Source organism: Dermacentor andersoni, chromosome 4, assembly GCF_023375885.2.
Source record: "Dermacentor andersoni chromosome 4, qqDerAnde1_hic_scaffold, whole genome shotgun sequence".
In the NCBI taxonomy this organism is placed as follows: domain Eukaryota; kingdom Metazoa; phylum Arthropoda; class Arachnida; order Ixodida; family Ixodidae; genus Dermacentor; species Dermacentor andersoni.
Window position 1 is genome coordinate 129,895,905 of NC_092817.1, and position 19,735 is coordinate 129,915,639.

The 19,735-nt window shown below is 43.8% G+C and overlaps 1 protein-coding gene and 1 long non-coding RNA gene across 8 annotated transcripts in view; both read right to left on the minus strand.

Annotated features, from left to right (window-relative positions):
- Nucleotides 1–19,735, minus strand: part of LOC126537808 (uncharacterized) — a 269,368-nt gene that overhangs the window by 124,996 nt on the left and 124,637 nt on the right. The gene's annotated exons all lie outside the window — the stretch shown is intronic.
- LOC140217369 (uncharacterized) overlaps nt 1–19,735 on the minus strand; it is a 98,520-nt gene that overhangs the window by 45,255 nt on the left and 33,530 nt on the right. For 3 of the 5 annotated variants that reach the window (XR_011893914.1, XR_011893913.1, XR_011893915.1), the window contains one exon: nt 7,815–7,982. The exons of 1 other annotated variant lie outside the window; for it this stretch is intronic. This is a non-coding gene — a long non-coding RNA (uncharacterized lncRNA). Of the gene's footprint in view, nt 1–7,814; nt 7,983–11,077; nt 11,287–19,735 lie in introns of those variants that run through there. One more of the 5 variants, XR_011893916.1, reaches the window with a different exon arrangement.

Sequence of the window (19,735 nt, forward strand, 5' to 3'; positions counted from 1 at the left end):
AATTGTTTAAAGTGTGAATTATCTTTTACAACTGTTGTTGCATTAGAAAGGGTGGTAGAGCGTGGTCTCCAAGAATTGCTTGACGGGAGCTCCAATAATTTCGAGACGCTCTTTGAATTGAGATTGAATATATAGGCATTAGTGGGGGACGCAACAATTATGTCCTATGATCCGATATATGCTTAGGTTCTTCCATATATCCCACTTCGTGCCATGTATACTTATTCTCCATTGACATACTAATCCAGGAAATTATATTTGACTCATTCTCGTGCACAGGTACGTAGATAAGCACCGACCTTATTGTAAATTAAGTTGCTACTGTTACGGGGATGTTGCGAGTATAGAAAAACTACATTTAGAATATATATACCGGATGAGTCAGAGTACTTAAGATGGCTGACCATCAACAACACGCAGCAGCCAGCGTCGCCGATCTTCTTCTTCCTAACTCTTCTTTCATCTTTCCATAAAAGGACCCCCGGGTGGCGAAGCGCCGTCTCGGCGCATGGCAGGCGAAGAATTGCGAGCAAAGTATGGCTTCAGCCGCGAAACGTGCAGGACGTCAACAGGCGCCTGACTTGAGGTTGCATCAAAGTGTGGCGGCGAAATCACGTAATTTACGTCAGTAACTTGGCGTAGGACTTCATAAGGCCCTGTGTAGCCAGAGAGAAGCTTCTTGGAGGGGCCACCCCGACGACATGGTAACCAGAGCAACACCCAAACACCTGGCGCGAACTTAACATCGCGATCGCAGCTGCCGCAACGCTCATGGGCGCCGCCATCTTGGGCTGCTACGCAAACTATTTCTTTGTGTTATTCGAAGTAAAGGGACGTAACATAGTTATGAAACGCTGAATGCATTTATACTACTATTCTCATGCTTGCGAATCGACTGTAGCTACGTACACTTCGTCGTTAAAGACAGAAAGCAGCAACGTTAACAGCCCAAGATGGCGGCACGTGAACGCTTCCGTAAAATAGTCTATCTGCTGCTAGGCTAATAAACGAGATTGGGCGACTTGACGTGCCATGTGAGCGTGATCAATGTCCTCACGAGCGTACTCAGTTGCAACACGTGGCATAGAATGGAGGATGGTGTCAAACGGCTATGCGGGGTCGCGACCACAAAAAGGGTACAAAGGTGAATATCCAGCGGTGTCATGTCGGGACACGTTATACGCGAATGTCACGTAAGCCAGCGTGGCGTCCGAGTTGCGGTGATCGTTGGAGACGTACATCAACAGCATCTCTGTGATTCTTCGGTTGAGACGTTCCGTAAGACCGTTCGTTTCTGGATGGTAGAAAGGTGGACAGCTTGTGCACAGTGGCACAAGAGCGGACGAGGTCGTCGACAACATGAGATAAGAACGAGCGGCCGCGGTCTGTAAGAAACTGTCGAGGTGCACATTGGTGGAGAATGACGGCGTGGAGAAGAAAATTGGCGACGTTAGTTGCGCAACAAACGGCAACGCCTTTGTTATCGCGTAACGTGCAGCGTAATCAGAAGCGATGGCGATCAACTTGTTCCCTCTAGTCAGTGTCGGAAAAGGGCTAATCAGGTGAAGGCCTACGTGAAGGAAAGGTCCAGAGGGAAATTTAATAGGATGGATTCGTCCGGCAGGTGCCAGGGGAGGTTTCTTCCGGCGCTGACACTATTCGCAAGTTGCGACATAACGACGCACAGAGTGGTAGAGTCCCGGCCAGAAGAACCGGCGTCGTACGCGGTCGTACGTACGCAAAACATCCATGTGTCCCGCCGTCGGTACATCCTGAAGTTTTTCGAGAACGACGGGTCGCCGATGACGAGGAAGGACAAGCAGCAACTCAGGGCCGTCAGGGTTGATATTGCGGTGGTAGAGGATGCCGACATGCAGCACGAACATGCGGCAGGTGCCGCCGGTGCTGCCAGATTGCATTCCGGTGATGATGGACTGTAAGGATGCGTCGTGTTCTTGTCCAACGCGCATGCTGGTCATGTCAGTCGAAGCCATCACGCAGGTCACCGGATCATGCGCAACAGGATCGGGAGGATCCACGTGGTGACGCGACAGGCAGTCAGCGTTCTTGTGGAGGCGTTCAGTCTTGTAATGGACACTAAATTAAACTTCCTGGAACCGCAAAGCCCAGAGACCAAGCCGTCCAGTCGGGTCCCGCAGGGAAGATTGCCAGCAGAGTGCGTGGGGTGTCTGTGACGAGCGAAAATGTGCGGCCGTACAAACATGGCTGGAACATGGCGACAGCCCAAACTAAAGGCGTCATGAGGTGCAGCGGTGGCGTAGAGGTAGAACACCCGCCTCGAGTGCAAGAGGTCCGTGGTTCGAATCCCAGTGCCGCGCAATTTTCCACCGGATAAAAAAATCCGCGTGTTGAAAAAATTGCATAAACAGGCCTGGAGTGTGGCCTGATCCCGGTAACCAGAACCGGTAACGCACTCCCTCACCAGAGCAGGATTGCCCACCCTGGTGCAGTACTTGGCCACAACCTCCTTTATGAAGACAACAATCAAACCCCGGCCCTCAGTCCCCAGCAGCTGCGAAGCAACTGACCACGGCGGAGGTCAGACCTGCGACACAGCAGAGGGTGCTAAGAATCCCTGGCTCCGGACAGGCCGCCATTGCAATATGAACCTGGCAACGCTTAACACTGGAATGTTATCTAGTGAGGCGAGTCTAGCAGTGCTATTGGAAGAATTAGAGGGCAGTAAATGGGATATAATAGGGCTCAGTGAAGTTAGGAGGCCAAAAGAAGCATATACAGTGATCAGAAGCGGGCACGTCCTTTGCTACCGGGGCTTAGCGGAGAGACGAGAACTAGGAGTCGGATTCCTGATTAATAAGAACATAGCTGGTAACATACAGGAATTCTATAGCATTAACGAGAGGGTGGCATGTCTTGTTGTGAAACTTAATAAGAGGTACAAAATGAAGGTTATACAGGTCTACGCCCCTACATCTAGTCATGATGACCAGGAAGTCGAAAGCTTCTATGAAGACGTGGAATCGGTGATGGGTAAAGTCAAAACGAAATACAGTATACTGATGGGCGACTTCAATGCCAAGGTAGGCAAGAAGCAGGCTGGAGACAAGGCAGTGGGGGAATATGGGATAGGCACTAGGAATAACAGGGGAGAGTTATTAGTAGAGTTTGCGGAACAGAATAATATGCGGATAATGAATACCTTCTTCCGCAAGCGGGATAGCCGAAAGTGGACGTGGAGGAGCCCGAACTGCGAGACTAGAAATGAAATAGACCTCATACTCTGCGCTAACCCTTGCATCATAGAAGATATGGACGTGCTCGGTAAGGTGCGCTGCAGTGACCACAGGATGGTAAGAACTCGAATTAGCCTAGACTTGAGGAGGGAACGGAAGAAACTGGTACATAAGAAGCCGATCAATGAGTTAGCGGTAAGAGGGAAAATAGAGGAATTCCAGATCAAGCTACAGAACAGGTATTCGGCTTTAACTCAGGAAGAGGACTTTAGTGTTGAATCAATGAACGACAATCTTGTGGGCATCATTAACGAGTGTGCAATAGAAGTCGGCGGTAACTCTGTTAGACAGGATACCAGTAAGCTATCGCAGGAGACAAAAGATCTGATGAAGAAACGCCAATGTATGAAAGCCTCTAACCCTACAGCTAGAATAGAACTGGCAGAACCTTCGAAGTTAATCAACAAGCGTAAGACAGCTGACCTAAGGAAGTATAATATGGATAGAATTGAACAAGCTCTCAGGAACGGAGGAAGCCTAAAAGCAGAGAAGAAGAAACTAGGGATTGGCAAGAATAATATGTATGCGTTAAGAGACAAAGCCGGCAATATTATTACTAATATGGATGAGATAGTTCAAGTGGCTCAGGAGTTCTATAGAGATTTATAAAGTACGAGTGGAACCCACGATGATAATGGAAGAGAGAATAGTCTAGGGGAATTCGAAATCCCACAAGTAACGCCGGAAGAAGTAAGGAAAGCCTTGCGAGCTATGCAAAGGGGGAAGGCAGCTGCAGAGGATCAGGTAACAGCAGATTTATTGAAGGATGGTGGGCAGATTGTTCTAGAGAAAGTGGCCACCCTGTATACGCAACGTCTTATGACTTCGAGCGTACCGGAATCTTGGAAGAACGCTAACATAATCCTAATCCAGAGGAAAGGGGACGCCAAAGACATGAAAAAAGTATAGACTGATCAGCTTACTGTCAGTTGCCTACAAAGTATTTACTAAGGTAATTGCAAATAGAATCAGGAACACCTTAGACTTCCGTCAACCAAAGGACCAGGCAGGATTCCGTAACGGCTACTCAACAATAGATCATATTAACACATGAACATGAACATGAAAGCTATATATAATGGTTGGTTATATTCCGCACATTTCTCTATCACCTGATATCAATCAGGTGATAGAGAAATGTGCGGAATATAACCAACCATTATATATAGCTTTCATTGATAATGAGAAAGCGTTTAGTCGAAACCTCAGCAGCCATGGAGGCATTACGGAATCAGGGTGTAGACGAGCCGTACGTAAAAATACTGAAAGATATCTATAGCGGCTCCACAGCCACTGTAGTCCTCCATATAGAAAGCAACAAAATCCCTATAATGAAAGGCGTCAGGCAGGGAGATACGATCTCTCCAATGCTATTCACAGCATGTTTACAGGAGGTATTCAGAGACCTGGATTGGGAAGAATTGGGGATAAGAGTAAATGGAGAATACCTTAGTAACCCTCGCTTCGCTGATGATATTGCCTTGCTTAGTAACTCAGGGGACCAACTGCAATGCATGATGACTGACCTGGAGTGGCAGAGCAGAAGGGTGGGGCTAAAAATTAATCTGCAGAAAACTAAAGTAATGTTTAACAGTCTCGGAAGCGAACAGCAGTTTACGATAGGTAGCGAGGCACTGGAAGTGGTAAAGGAATGCATCTACTTAGGACAGGTAGTGACTGCTGATCCGGATCAAACACTATGGCTGGAGTAATTTCTCTCGGCAGGTGACAGCAGGCGCCTGGCGTAAGCTATCACGCACTGGATACCATTCTGGTGTTGGGCGAGAACAGCACCGGTGTCATAGCCGCTTGTGTCAGTGTGGAATTCGGTCGGTGCATACGGATCAAAGTGGGCAAGTATGGGAGGGGTGATAAGAAACCCGATGAGAGCGGCAAAAGCGTGAACCTGCTCCGGGCCCCATGAGAATGGCGTGTTCCTCTTTCGAAGGTCTGTCAAAGGTCGAGCAACGTCGGCGAACTTTTTGACGAAACGGCGAAAGTAAGAACACAGGCCGACGAAGCAGCGCACGTCAGAAGCAGAACGTGGCAAAGGGAAACTGCGTACGGCGCGAACTTTTTCCGGATCTGGTGAGACACCAGATGTGTCAGTGAGGTAGCCCAACACGGTAATCTGACGGCGCCGGAATTGACACTTCGTGGAGTTCCGTTGAAGGCCGGCTTTTCGTAAGGCCGCAGCACGTGCAGCGAGTCGGGTAAGGTGGCTGCCGAACATGGGAGAACAAAAACAATAATGTCGTCAAGGTAACAAAGACAGGTGGTCCATTTGTAGCCCCACAGAAGAGAGTCCCTCATGCGTTCAAATGTCGCAGGAGCATTGCATAGGCGAAAGGGCATGACTTTGAACTGATATAAGCCATCCGGTGTGATGAAAGCCGCGGTCTATTTCATCAACTGAAATCTGCCAGGAGCCGGATCGAAGATCGATGGACAAGGAGCATTTAGCTCCGTGCGAGCAGTCCAAGGCGTCATCGATGCGTCGCAGTCGGTAGACATCTTTTCGCGTTATCTTGTTCAAGGGGCGATAATCGACGCAAAACACAACACATAATTTTTATTTAGCACATCGACGCAGGCGAAGCCCATGAGCTGGCTGATGGCTCGATGACCCCTTGCGGAGCATTTTCTCTCCTTCTGATTGGATGACTCGAAGTTTAGCCTGCGATACACGACAGGGACGCCGACGAATTAGATACGTATCTCCAGGGTTTATGCGGTGGTGAATACGGTTCAGCCGCAGTAGCCCGCACCTCTCACCAATATGTTGCGGGGATGTTTGCGTGTATAGAAAAACTACTTACGATATATATATATATATATATATATATATATATATATATATATATATATATATATATATATATATATATATATATATATATATATATATAGGATGATTCAGAGGAGTTAAGATGGCTGACCACCAACAACACGCAGCAGCCGGGTCTGCGATCTTCTGTTTCCCCACTCTTCTTTCCTCCTTCCGTAACAATATATTTGTCCTCTCGATGGAGTAGCTACGGTACGGCTGACTTTCTCTAACATTTCCAGGAGACTTAATCTTATCCACGACATGTCCAACAATACTACCAAATCTGTTGTGCTTATCTATGTTTTGGTTGTTTGGACATGTGTATTAACCATATCAGCCTAGAACTAAAGCGACGATCCTCCCTTATGATAGCTGCAATTCCAGGACGAATAAGGGAGACATTTCTTCTACCTGTATTCGAGAAACGCTAAGAAGACCTCTGTCTTGACTAGCCAAAAATCCAGACGAAACGTTTCTTAGACGCTTTTGCTAATTTGGTCTGTGAGATGGCATAAGAAGCAAGACAGTTACGCATAGAAGCAATCCAAAAGAAATGTAAATAAATATACCGATGCATGTCACAATTATCTGGCCAAATGAGGAAAGGCAGAAGATACAAAGAAAATCTTCTTTTTTTCTGCTCCATGCAAGGTATTCAGTATGTGCAATATTTTACATAAAAACATGGCCTGTATGCTTATAGAAACCCTCAATAAAGATGGAGAAACCGTATATCATCAGCTTAAATGAATCCGCAATAAGCTATAATGAATTTTACATGCATAGCACCCACAGCAAAGTGTTTTATGGTATAGTCAGGCAACACAAAGGACCATAAAAACAGTATGGCAATCATTTACAATACAATTGCCAATCGTGTGCTTGCACACATTGCAGCAAACGACGAACACTAAGCGAGAACTGGAAAATCCAGAGCCTGGTTAAGTAAGTGCAATTGGCAATAAGTGTGTTAGTGCAGCATTTCTCGCTTTCCTGAACAAATAAATTTTCTAGGTAATAAATAATGTCGGCATTTGTTGTATGCACGCTGCGTTTGTACGTTTTATATTGTACGTGGTGTTGTTTTCAAACATCAAATAAATCCGCTGTTTGAATTTTTTAAAATTTCGATAGATAGAAAGTGCTCGGTCTGTACTCTCCTTATTTTTTTTTGGCACCAATTTTTTCTTGCGTTTTAAGGATCAAGATGGGGAGTGTCGACTGGTTTGTGGCTTAAAAGAAATTCCTATTTCGGCTTTGGCTTATTTTTTTATAAATACGTTATTCTATGCAAGTGAGAGAGCAGAAATGTTTTGAGAGGGATTAGATTTCATTGTGGCATCGATTTGATGCCATCACTTCTCGAAATAAATCCAACGCAGCTAGCTTAGAGCTAAAGGTGATGCTTTAGTGCTGCCTGATTTATATTGTCCATTTCAAAGCTGCGTATATCTTTAAATAATTAATTAGTTTTGGTTTAATATTTGGCGCGGATTTTCACCAAAAATATATTTTTCTGAAACAGTTGCCAAAACTAACGATAGATATAAGTGGTCGATAACCGCAGCATTGTTGTCTTACCGGAACAGGCAGTGTTTTCTATGCAGCTTACATAATACGAGGGCTTCTAACAGAACATACCTGCGTTTCACGTTTTCAATGTGTAATGAACGTGCTTAACAAAGAATAGCTGAGCAAAATATACTCACTTAGTTTAAAGAAACCGGCGTCCACAGCAACGTGTGTGAGAGTGACGAGTAGGACAGTGACTGTGCAGCCTCTCATGATAGTTTGTTTTAACTGAAATGGCATCCAGAAAGTCAGCTTCCCTACTTTCTCTGCACTTTCCTTGCAGTTGCAGGCACAGAAGCAGCAGTCTGCCAAGAGAGGTTGTAAGCGGTGGGAAACAATACCTATTTTTTTTTAATATTTGGTGCGGATTTTCACCCAAAACATATTTTTCTGAAACAGTTGACAAAACTAACGAGAGATATAAGATATAACATAGGTTACATAGAGGTTATTTCGCAACGTCGTGCTAAGCATGTATTTTATGTATGCACTACCTGCTCGATACATGGGTTCCTTACAATAGGCTCGCCGGTGTCAAAAGGAAGCAAAAGAATGGGGCGCTATCTCATACAGAATTAGGTCTTGAGAAACAGTACGTGGCTCGTTGTGTCGAATTTTTACGCCTCATCAGGTTAAGTGCGTGATTGTTGCACTTATTCAAGTTTAAATTTTTTCAGTATGTGCAGGCGAGCAACAGAACAACAAATACAGATTTTGGAACCGCATGAGAAGTAGCCCTAAACTTGCTCAGAAAAATCTAAGGGCACTTTGCTGGGCTAAACTGCGATAGGCGAAAGCCTATCTATGAGTGCCTCTGTTGCTGTTGTCTGAACTTTTCTGCGAACGGACGCCGCCGTGACCGCGAGTATGGGATGCAATCATAGCTTTACGGCTGCAAGGTTCGTCGCCAATGTGCGAGCACCCCCACGCGCATGTCCGCGCTCTCCCACGCGCCCACTCGCACAACGCTACTGGCATGACGCCTCCTCTGCTTGCCCCCTCGCCAGTGGCGCCTCCTCTGCTTGCTACCCTCGGCGGTGATCACCGCTTTCCTGCGTCTACCACGGACTGCGCCTGGACACTCATGAGCGACTAAAGGCTTACGCCTTATTACACACATTTACTTTGTAAACAGTGGCAGCACGCAAAGTAGAAGCGCTGTGACAATGTGTATTATATTTCCTGGCCTTGTAGAATATCATCTCAAGACTGCAAGGAACAAACCAGTCGGCAAGTGTTTTTGTTAGGATGTCTCGATTGAGTATTTCCCTCTGTAATATAAAGCGGATGCATTGGTCTCCTTGAACTGCAACTGTTTCAAATAGTGCGCACAGTATAACTGCACTCACGTTCATTTGCATTTTGACACAAGCGAGGTTTTTCTGGATATCTCCGGCGCACTTACGTTTCGCCAAAACTACGTCATCGCCCGATATGAAAACGCAAGGCAACACACGCGAACCTAGTGGGTCTCTACGCATAGCCATCTGCGCTGTATTGTGCAGATTACATTGCATATAGGCACTCATGTCTTCCGTATTGTGACCAAGTTCTTCGTAAGAGGAACCAACCACATTTGTAGTTCTCGGCATTTGTGAAATGAGAGAAAGTTCTTCAACACGCGCTTGGTTATACATTGTTAATACGTGCAAGACAATTTCGCGATCTTTGAACAGTTCTACATAAGGGCGGTCTGGAGAGCACGTCTCGTACGCGTGCTCCAGACTTGACGTGGCTGGTAAAGTACTGCGGTTCTAACCCTAGATCCACCTAAAAGCTTCAATGCCATATTGATTTTTCTTTTGGAATTCGTGAGCAACGGTGACTTAGTGTTCAGATTACCTTGAACGAGTCCAGCGGTTCTCATATTTTCGCATTTCCACAGGTCATTTGTCATTATTCACTTGCTGCATTCTAAACCACCTCATGCACTCTATGCAATTGCTATTGTTAAATTATATTTACCTCTACGCTTACGAACGTTCACCAGTCGAACGTTTTTGGTGAAACTGTTGGGGTGTGTAGTGCTAAGACCCACTCAACGTTTAATTTATGAGCCTCTCAGACCACCGTGCTTTTTAGCACAAGCACGACGTAAACACCATGGAGTGGGGACAACCACTGCTTCATCATGGTCCCAGAACTCACGCACCGGCGAGATAATTTCGTTCACTTACTTGCTGATTTTTATATAAATAGGTGCCTCTTAAGTAATTTTCAGAGAAACTTTCCCAACTTTGAATGCGCTAAAACTTATGCGTCTATTTTGTACACTCACTTTCACATATTTTTTAGCAAACCCTGTATTTTTACACTATTAGATAGCAGTATGAATATCCTTTGACAAAACGACGCCATCTTCGGCGCTATTTTTATAGCGGAGCTTTTAGGTGCCCGCTCCTGCGGCGAGCTTCGTCGTAACCAAGCGAACGAACAAAGGATAAAAGAGTGAGCGTTGAGCCTAGCAGGGGATCAAAGATGCGAGGAAGAAAGTGGAGGCGGAGGGTGCAAGGAAACTATAAGCTGAAAAGCGGAGGAGGAGGGCGGGGCGAAAATATGAGAAAAGCGTAGTGCGGCGACGATGGCTACGAGATGGCGTCACAGTACCGCGCGTCGTCTCGGATGTCCGTCTGCGGCGGATGCTGGGAATCACGCCCACGATAAACCCATGCGCTACCTGTAATCTCCAGATAAGCGAGGAAGACGCCCCCTTTCGCTCCTTTCCGACGTGCCACACGACACAGATTGTTTGCATTAGCCAATATATCACAAAATCAAAACACGTATAGAACTACGGTTAAATTTTCCATTCGGGAGTATCGTAATCGTCGGTGAATGTTTTTTTACGCTGTGTATATCTATTCATCGTGAAACTCCTACGTGAATATATTTTCATATTCAACTCATGTATATTGAGACAACAATATGTGGTAGGCCCAGGCGCACATAGCACAATACCTCAGTATTGTTGACGTATTGTGCTAAGTGCTGCTTTGCGAACGGCATAGGCCTGTTCTTGAATGTCATTTTTGCGATTGATTGATGGTTGACTACACTTATCATCGTCAGCAAAAATATTTTTTTCTCGGGAAACAGGATCCAGCCGAAAATTATAAATTCATAAAATGATTCTTGGTCGCACAAACATCATTGTTGTGCAAAAAAAAAACAATCTGGTGGCCAAATATTCCAAAACATAACCAATATTTATTTTGGTAAACTCGTAAGCTGGCAACTCTACTGCAACAGTGTTCTGACTCATCTATGTAACGTATTCTTTGTCATTCGCACCCGTTATACGCCCACCCCTCACTTAATATCTCATTGGAACTCTGCATGCATAAATAAATAAATAAATAAATAAATAAATAAATAAATAAATAATAACATACGCACTGACCTATCAAGGCTCTTTAAATACCGTTCATTGCACCATCCATTCTTAGGGCTCCACACACGGCTTTGTTAGGAGATCCAATATGATGTAAAAAAAAAGAAAGCTGAGCTACTCGAAAGGAAGGTATTAGAGACAGCCCCATTGCCCTTCAAAAAAAGAAAAAGAAGTAACAGGCCTGCGCAGCACATGCAGCATAGTCACAGCATAACCACATTGAAAAGTGTGTATGAGAATTCTACAAGAAATAAAAGAGATGTACGCATATCGCACATTGAACGAAACATCGCAGAAAATGTGCGAGATCTATATGATGTGCTACGCACACTTTTACGAAGTGCACGAGATCTATGCACCGTGCTATGAGAATGCGTAGAGCACGCACGAGATGTGTGCGATGTGCTGCGTAGACCTAACGAGATGACGTATGAGGTGTGTGAGATGGCATAGGATGTGAAAGCACAGTAGTCGTATGAGCAACGAGATATCTGAGGATGACTATGAACTGCATACAAAGTACCTGTACCCAGGTCGTAGTGTATACAAAAGCTCATAAATGAGAGCGAGATTTTATGATGAGTCGTTTGTAGCACATGCAAGAGAATAATCAATGTGCTGTATCATGACATCGAACCATTGTGACACATCATCATCATCAGCAGCAGCATCAGCATGGTTACGCCCACTGCAGGGCAAAGGCCTCTGCCATACTTCTCCAACTACCCCGGTCATGTACTAATATATATACTAGCATAAATTACAGAGCGAATGAGAAGTCCAGCGTTCAATTTCTAGAATTTCATGCAGTGAACACACACATCCTCATCAAAGCTGGTGTCGGTACTAATGATGCAATAATTTTCAGTTGGCGATGTGTTCTCGGATGACCACATTGGTGTTGCAAGTGCGTTCGCGTGACAGAATCCTCGACCAGCCAATAAACACGCAATGACAGTGATATCGTAGAAAGCCACTGTCCAGAATACGTACCTCGTTCAGAGAATATCAGCCTAAGATTTTAAATGCAATATAGGAGTTGGATACCTTCAAAGTTTAAGAATAAAATGCTATAGGTTTGTTTGTGTGCTCAACAAAAGAATATGGCAATAAGATTATAGCTCATTGAAAACACATCCAACAACGACGAATTGGCAAGGGAGTTTATTGCATGCAGTCTGATCAGTAACAGAAGATGCAATGCACTTTGTCGCATCTTAATTATATAGCACTAGAGATGCCAGTCCGGGACAGTAATTCAAGAACGTCAAGCCCCACATTTTCGAAACAGCTCAGTCTGTCATCCACAAGATTGTCACAGATATGCTAGTCGACTTTTATTAGCAATGCTAAGAGGACGTTATTCCCTGTTCATGTCTTATTTTCGAAGTTTTGAACCAACCCACCACCTTGCCATCGCCGGGTTCAAACACATTGTGTTGTTTATGTCAAACCGTAACAGGCAGGCATGAAATTGGTCATGCATGCCCACATGTAAAAAATAAAAAAGCATAACCACAAAACACAGTGTAAATAAATTTCTGAATAAATAGCCAAAAAGGCAGTCAAAATCTATTGTACCTTCTCATAAATAAATTCAAATAATGAAATCACATAACAATCAGTCACTAAAGCTGTCATAGGATCGTTGCATTATTACTGCAATGAAAATGATTTGCACTAAGTATTTCACAATATGCTCACTGAATGCTGTGAGAGCTTGACCTAGTAAGCAATCTCCATATGTGCACAGCAGCGGCGGAAAAAAAAACGAGATTAGCGTCGCAACTCGGTAACCATTCACTGCCTACATACTACAAAAAAGACAATTTGAAATTAAAGACGAAATAACAAAGTAGTTTCTGCGCCAACGATGGCACGGCAACTCGAGTAAGCTTTCTTTCAGCGCAGTGGATGGCTTAGGAGGTCAGTGGAAAATTAAGTTGCTTAAAGATGGGCCGCATCAGAGGGTATGATCCTTGCTCTTTCTATCCATTGCAGCATTACCTGGGCTCAGTGGTCCCTTACATGCTATTCACAGTTCACAAATACTAAAGAGATAAGGGACAGGCAAATGTGGAATGTGCAGCATGCAGATATCAAAGAAATAAGGGACACACACTGCGCAAAAGAGGACAGTGCATTTTCACTGTCTGTATGAACTGTTAAAACTTGCTCAAGCTCCAGCTCTTGAAATTCGTGTTTTTGTCCACGATATACCCATATGTCAATGGTAGTGCTGATGATGCTTGCGTGTATGAAAATGTGAGGATTACTTGATTCCAGAACAATTTCGTTTCTTCTACACATGGTACTGAACTTGTCAATGTTATAGTAAACGTGCAATTAGCTAAGAAAATATTGTGGTGTTTTTATGGTGTCCTGGTACATTCAGCTTTTGCGGATGCTTCAAGCTTGTATTCTGTTGGCAAAACTTAGGTTCAAACGATGGCAGGATAGATGTAAAAGTTTAATGAAAACTTCCTGATAGACATGCTGAGTTTTGCTGCTGTAGACACTTATTGGTTAGCCCTGTTGGGTAATGCTGTTGCGCTTATGGGTGCTTTAACACTGCACTGGCCACAGGATGACCAGCATTACAAAACACATTAAAACGACTCTAAGGATGCATGTCGTGCTAACGCATCATTATTCGCCCACGAAGCTGCCACTTTGCTTAGACTATGCGGCTGTCTGGTACAGTTTACTAAACCTGACTGCCATCTGTGTACCACGAGAAGGGATGCACCTATATTTAGGTGCATGTTAAAGAACCCCACGTGGTCTAAATTTCCGGAGTCCTCCACTACGGCGTGCCTCATAACCAAAAAGTGGTTTTGACGCGTACAAGCCCATAATTTAATTTTTGTTTACTCAAAATAAAGCTTTTTATTGGAAGAATATCTGAATTTTATTCTTTTTTATAGCTAACCAGGATTGCTGTGTTCACAGTGTTACTTTTTATATTATACTCTCGTGACACTAAGCTTACGTCCTTTAATGCAGGTGTGGCTGGGCCTGCAGAGAAAATTCTAGCAGACTGCTGTGTTATTGGCCAGTGCTGATCTCGACATCTAAGTTGGTGCGACAACATCCAAGCACCACTGTGCTTTTCTTCATTGACAAGGTATTATGATATGGAGAGCTTGCACCTCAATGTCAGTTTTGAGTTTGAGTTTTCAGAAATATGTTAAGGAAGAATAGTCAAGGGTTCGCCTTGGTGATAAATACAATGGTGTTTATTTAAGTGCTGTTTTTGCAATGCTCCTCATGGACATGTTTTCAGAGGTTGCTCACGCTTCTTAATTGTAAACTGCCGTTGAGCTGATTTATGCCTTAAAGTAGCACTGTTTTACCAAGAAAAACCCTTATTTCGTGCACAATTCATCAGGAAGGCAAAGAGCTGACAGGACATAACACAGCTAACAACCATCCAATTTTACTGCTTGGGCAGCAATATAAAGCGAGTGGCGAAAGGGGGAGAGCAGATAAGTAAGCTTATATTGCATGTTCCTTGCATAAGTGCGAAAAGAACCAATGAGAACGCTACCATGACGTTTCACAGTTACAAATAAACAGTGTTGCTATCTAATAATTATCTGGAGGGGCAGCCAACTTACAGTTCCTCCATCATATATATAAGAAAAGCCTCACAGACCTAGCCAGCCCTATGGTTCTTATACATTGCAACATTTGCACAGGTTTAAAACAAAATCGTACAAGTGAGCTCTGCACTACCAGCCGACTGCCAAGTGGTCTGGACATCAAGTTAGCATGGCCGCAAATCCATTCTTTTATGCATTGGCCTGTTTTGTTCACGTAGCGTCTAGGGCATCATAGTGGTACTTGATACCCATCAACACTTCTGTGCGCTATGTACTTCGTTTTACATGCTTTTTTTTCACAGCTAGTGATGCACGCTTCTTCGTTATTTAGGTGCCTACACAACCAAGCAAGCTTCTGCCATGCCGAGAAAGAATTCTAGGAAAAGCTCACGTGAGGCTACTTTTCTCAGCACTGAAGAAGCTAGGTTTGTTGGTTTGGGCTTGCGTTCGTTGGTTCGATGGGTTTTGGAACATCATAAGGGCTCTTTCCTCACACGAAGGCAGACAAGCTTCTCGCATGTGCTTCTGCGATTTGTGCAGCACACTGAAAGTGCAGGTGTGGGCCTCGTCTTCGCAAGGAAGTAAACTGACGGCACCATCCATGGCGCAGATGACTCTCCTTGAGTCAGGTAAGACACCATTGGTAATGTTTGTTCACTTGCCCAAAACAACAGGTTTAGGTTCAGTGTAGTAGTAGGAAGACAAGTTAAACATAAGTCCTATGGTTTAAGTGGGCGCATTTGTGTTAGCACATTAGGTTTTCTTTTTATTGCAACTGTCTGCGCTGGCAGCTTCCTTAGCATCGGCATGAAGTTGGCATGCAGCTGTGTACCCGGAAACTCGTGAACAACGACCATTTAGTTGGCACATTGCGAAGAAGGGATCGGCTTTTATGCCTGTCATTTTCTGTTGGCATAAATCTACTTCTGCTGTCAGTAATTTCTTCTCAGCTTGCTGGATTATCTTCAGGCTCCAAACTAACGCTACTGATGTCTTCAAATGCAGACTTTTCAGGATAAGGCTCCTGGCTTTGCAAGTGTGGTTGAAGAAAAGGTGGCACTCACAAGTGACTATTCAAGATGTGAGTAAAAAAAATGGCGAATCTTGGTTGCATCCTGTGCTTAGTTGTGTAGGAGGTAAAAGTTTCACGAAAATTTCTCTAACGAGATTATGTCACTAACTTGGTCAGTTACCACAACCTTACAATCATGTTACCTGACTAAATGAATTTTTGACGAACCCTTGACAACATCTTCTACAGAGCTTATTCACAGACCATTATAACCGAGACACACTGGTTCAGTTCAGTTCAGTTTATTGTCCGTAATGAACTCTGGAGGGGGTATTACATAAGGGGTGGGTTTAACATAAGTTCCACATTTGGTGCACTTCATTAGTTATATTCAAAGTGATCAATCACACGCTGTAGGAATAAAGACAGGCAAGTGATGCTAACAATGTCAGCAGGAAGGCCGTTCCAGTCTTTAGCTGCTCGAGCAATGAACGAGGCGGAAAAATGAGTGGTTCGGGCACGCGGGCGTGCGACTTGCTGCGGATGACTGGTGCGGTGAGAGATGCGTGCCGCAGGAACGATGTGTGACGCATGACGAAGGGTACTGTCCCAGTCACATTCAGAATAGAAATCTGTGTTACCTTTCTTTCAAACAGGCTTGCAGAGCAAATAATCTTAATCGAAAAAGTTTGCACTTGAAGACATCCGTAGTGTCAGCGTGGGGCCTCAAGCTAATTTGTCTAGCTGGGATGAAATTACTAGCAGCAAGAACTCAGTGCTGACGGAAAATCAAGGGCTTGAAAACGCAAGCCGTCTTCGGAAACAACAAACCATGAAGCTATCTTGAGCTTGTCTTCCTACAAGCCCATTAAGCTTGCAACTGTCATTCTGTGTAAAGGAATGAAATTCAACGCTGTGGCAATTCACCCAATAGTGACGACAGTTACCTGCACCACGGCACGTGCCAGAAGTGAGCTCTTTCTGAAGCAAGACCACAAACTTAACCTCCCAGAACAGGAGCTCCTCTGGCTTGACTTGGGTCTGTGTCCGTAAATTCATCATTATGAAACAAGATTTATTGCCGATTGCAAACTCAGGTTAATATATTTATCTGCGTGATTTTGTGAACAAAAGCAGATGAAAAGAGGTCCAGTGTGACTAGTGATCCTGCCCAGTAGTCCGTGATGACAAAAAGTGTGAAAATCATTTGCATAGGTTAACAATGGTTAAGCAAACATGATGTCTATGAAAACGATACCATGCACGGAGTGGTGCCAATTTTTACGTGTTGTGAGGACCTGTACTGCACAGTAAACTAAACTCTGCGGTTTTATCTGCCAAAACCACAATATGATTATGATGGACGCTGTTTTGTGGCAATCGAGATTAATTTTGAGCACTCGGAGTTCCTTAATGTGCGCCCAGTGTAGGTTATGTTCTTGTATTTTGCCGTCATAGAAACGTGGTCGTTGTGGCCGGTATATTATTCTGTGCCATTCGGCTTAGCAGTGCAATGTCACAGCCACAACGCCGCCACGGATGTTATTTTGCTGCAGGAGGGTTGTTTCCATGTAATTTAGTTAGCTAGACCTGTTCGTGCTGCTTGCTAAAGTTACATTTTAGGCTTGTTACTTGTGTGTCTTCAATACTACTAATTATTGTTAACCAAACAGTGTGTATATCTTTCTTTTCTTTACTGCAATAACAGTCGTTTCAGTGGTCTGCTGATTTGATAAGTGATTATACCACAGTAATGCATCTTCCTTTAGGAGTCATAAGCATTGCAGGAAACCACTTATTTTTAATAAATCTTGATCAGTATCCCGTATCTTCTGAACGCGAAAGCATTCTTACCTGTGTGAAAGTAAGCGAAACTGCTTTCATCGAAACACATCGATAAGAAAGTATTTACTAAATCGCTACGAAATTAGCATAAGTTAATGAGCGCCAACCAGGCTGTCTTTCGGTCGGTTCTGGACTCCTCAAAGGACTGTGTTAACATGATTGTTGTTTTTACTGTATATTAATTATCTAATCACTGTAATTCATCGTAACGTGCAAATTAGGTTGTCTGTAGATGACTGAGTGTTTTTTCAAATCACTTGAATTAATGATCAGAGCCATCTTAACTCCGCTCTGGCTAACACTTTTGAATGGTTGAAACGTTGAATATGCAGCTTTATACTAATAAGGCCATCTTTCTTCGCTTGTCTCGCGAAAAAGCTCCGCTCACGTTTACGTAGAGGCCAGGGTCTTCACCCGTGCAGCAAAAGAACCATTATAAGTACTTAGGCGCTACTAATAATTTGTCCTGGAATTTACATATAAACAACATTTGCTCGTCTGCGTTCTGTAAAGTATATTTTTAAGACATAAGCTTAAACATCTCCCTCCCCAAGTGGAAAATTACTTGCGTACACAACAACAATTAGACCGAAACTTGAATGTGCATGCGTTTTTTGGAATCCGTTTACAAAACACGTTATTATCCGTCAAAAAGGTACAGAAGAAAGCCGTAAGGTGCACAGAATTTTCACCGTGTGGCTCACCCTCTGAAATATTGCAGACAAATGCCGTTCAATGTATCGAAGAACGAAGAAAAACTTCACGTTCGCAATTTCTTTTTTGGCTTTGGAGTCGGGACTTAGCAATTAACGTAGCACCCTATCTATCGTCTTCAACATCAAGACATACTAACCACCATCATCTTAATTCGTTGACACCGTCATTTGCACGAACAGATCTACTCAATCTTTCATTTATTTTTCCTCGTACGGTAATTGATTGGAATGATACTTTATTGCCCCTTTATTGCCCGTGCTTGAACCTGTACACGGTTTGGAGTATTGAATAAATCATAAACAAAGAAGACTGCAGTTTCGTAACTACACATTTTTTAATGAAGCACATCATATAAATATAGCTTGGTTTGTGATGCTGTTCAAGATTGAGTTCGGATACGATTGCGGCATTTACTGCCCTTTTTGTGACAATAATCCTTGGAGATCTGCACACACAATTTTTGGAGCGACTTTCAGGCGTTCATGACAAGGGAGGGGACTGCAACTGTTCCAAAATATATTTAGTGATGCGATGCACTGCCTGGTTCACATGACATTTGCATGTAAAAGATGTGGTTTGACTGGAGATATCACATGCTTCCCCATTTGTTCATGTGGCACTATTAAAAAAAAAAACAGAATAGGATAATTTACATATGTGAGCGTTTTCGCCCCTGCACAACTTCTTTTTTGGGGTAGAATTCTGCTCCACGTTGCTTTAATAGTGTCAATATCACCGTCAATATATTATTTTGCTCACCTGCTTTTGCTTTATATATTGTAATTTGTGTCCACTCCGATAGGTGGTATCTTCAGGTGAAATTCACTAAGGTGCGCTATTCGTACGCATTTCCTTAGCCAAAAATTTCTTACGCCAAGATGAGCGTGCATCCGAAGTGACAGCGCATTTAACTCACGGCGTTGTATAAGAGCGACAATGAAAGAAAACTCGGATTTAACGACAAGAAATGTAAGAAAGTGTGGTCAACTGATGGCATTATCACACATCATCCATCTGTTGTTGAGACAATATTTTTACGGCAAATCACTACACACCCCTGTACGACAGCTTCCTTTTTCCGGGTGTGTGCTACAGCGCTCACCAGCGTAACCACGCTCGCCCGTTCACCGCACCGCCGTCTAAAGAATGACAGTGAAAGTCGTACGCATTCCTCTCAAAGTTCTGAGAGACACAGAACTAATAGGCATATGGTGGCATATTTGGCGCAGGAAAACACGTCCAGTGGAGCAATTGCCGGTCAACTATGCAATCCTAACCCCGCCTCCAGCAACACCCCACCCCCACCGTATTGCAAAGCGACTAAATATTTTTATTTCAATAATATTTACGGAAATATAAAAGCTGCATTTTATATAGTTGATGTGGCCTCAAGGCAAGGCGACAAGCTCCCTATCTTCATCGGTATGTTGTGATCCCGCTGCACACGGTTACAGGTGCTGTTATGCCGTGCAGAGGCTTCATATCGGC